General features: G+C 38.9%; 1 protein-coding gene across 1 annotated transcript in view; it reads right to left on the minus strand.

Annotated features, from left to right (window-relative positions):
* Window positions 1-2,245, minus strand: part of CPB2 (carboxypeptidase B2 (plasma)) — an 84,409-nt gene that overhangs the window by 18,616 nt on the left and 63,548 nt on the right. The window lies entirely within an intron of this gene.

Here is a 2,245-nt window from a genome sequence, read left to right on the forward strand (position 1 = left end):
GACATTTCATCGAATAGAATCGTAAGATACGTGGCTTTTTGTGTTTGGCTTCTTTCACTTAGTATAATATTTTCAAGATTCATCTATGTTGCAGCATGAATCAATTTCATTGCAGAATGATATCCCATTGCATGGATATACCACGTTTTGTTTTTCCACTCATAAGTTGATGAACATTTGGGTTGTTTCCACTTTTTTACTATAATGAATAGTATGGCAATGTACCTAGGAGTAGAATTGCTGGGTAGTATGGTAACACTATGCTTACTCTTCTGAGAAACTTCTGAACTGTTTCCAAAGTAGCTGAAGGAATTATGCCCGACACAAAAGACAATAAATAAACATTTGTTGAAGGTGTGATTTACCAACAAGGCAAGTAATGTAATTGAAATCACTGTCCTACTACAGATGGTCCCCAACTTACAATGGTTCGACTTCTGATTTTTCAACTTTATGATGGTGCATAAGTGATACACATCCAGTAGAAACTGTACTTTGAGTACCCATACAACCATTCTGTTTTTCTCTTTCAGTACAGTATACAATAAATTACATGGGATATTCAACAATTTATTATAAGGTAGGCTTTGTGTTCGATGATTTTGCCCAACTGTAGGCTAATGTAAGTTCTGAGCATGGCAAAAGGTAGGCTAGGCTAAGCTATGATGTTAGGTTAGGTTAGGTTAGATGTATTAAATGCACTTTTGTCATATGATATTTTCAACTTATGATGGGTTTATTGGGACATAACCCCATTTTACATTGAGAAGCATCTGAATAAAAGAAAAAGAAGAAAGATGAGGATAGAGGGTGAGGGGAGGGAGTGTAGGAATGAGTGAGGGATGAGAGAGTGGGAGAAAAGGACTTGACTGATCCCTACCAGCTGGGTCTGTGGCCAAGGATTGCCCAGCTCTTTCCTTCTCTTTGCCTAGGGGGCACTAAAGCTTTGTCTTTAACATAGTCCTAAACAACAACAGCAATTCCTACCTGGAAATTAACCAATAAGCATTTGACAGAGAATGAATTAGTATGTAAAGGCATATAAGACACTATGGAAGATTTTAAAGTAAAATGTCACTGTCATTACTGTTAGAAATACAGCAAGAATGGTTTTCACTCCAATCTCTATGTATGTATGTATGTATAATTCAACCTTACCCGGCAGCAATAAAGTATTTCGCCTAACAGTAGGTACTATTCAGGTTCTCTCTGGACCCAAGTTGTCTTTCAGCCTAAACCTGCAGCATTCATTTAAATTGCAAATTCCACAAGGAGGTGTTGAGCACCAGTTACCTGGACCAAACAATATACTGGGTTATGGGGAACAAAAAAATTACTTTAGAGGTGGTCTCTGCCCTAAAGCTGAGACAAGTGGTAAGTTGGAAAGCAAAGAGCAGAGATTCAACGTTACAAGTATGTTTGTAAATAATAGCAGGATGTATAAGGTGGTTCAGCAAAAGGGTGGTTAATTCTGTGAGATGTTTGGGCAGGTCTCTTGAAGGGCAGGTCAAGGAAACAAGAAATTGAGGTCAGTTTGCAATGGGACCAATCTAGTTAGTGGAGGAAGAGCGTCCTGTAAAGGGGCTGATTAATTAGAAGGAAGTAGGTTTATCCAGGGACTGGAAACCTACTAAAGTAGGGGGAAAAAAAACAAAATCAAAAAACGCTGTCATGTAGGTGTGAAGAATGAGAGAAGTAGGAGAAGGGATTAAGAAATCAGGCTGTTAGGCTTATTCTATCCTTCCTTGTTGCTGTCCGTATCCATATCCTGAATCTAAAACTCAGGGAAAATATTATTTCTGAGATTCAGAGGATGGCCATAGGAGAAATTTGCTAAAGTGGAATTGAGGTGAGGTTGAGTAGATCAGTGATTAAGAAAGAAACTTTGAAGATGTGTTGTCAGGTGACTCTCACGTATGAACTTTGAATTCACTCAGAATGATGGCAAGAATTGGAAGGGAATAAAGAATCATGTCCCAGGTACCAGGAAATGATCTGGAGGTCAATGTATGACAGCAATAAGAAAAGGTAAGAGTGCAATCAGATTATATACATTTCAGAGAAGAAGGAGAGAGGTGGCAGTGTCAGGACAAAAGAATGCTAATCCGTTCCTCCTGACCTCTCAGCACATGGTGATGTGAAAAAAAGAACAGCCCATCTACTTGATGGAGCTACCATGAAGCAGTATCCTTAGCAAGTCACCTGTCAGATGAGGAGCAGCAGAGAGAAAGAATTCCATGAAGGC

This window comes from Propithecus coquereli, unplaced genomic scaffold, assembly GCF_000956105.1.
Source record: "Propithecus coquereli isolate 6110/MARCELLA unplaced genomic scaffold, Pcoq_1.0 Scaffold11, whole genome shotgun sequence".
Lineage (NCBI taxonomy): Eukaryota > Metazoa > Chordata > Mammalia > Primates > Indriidae > Propithecus > Propithecus coquereli.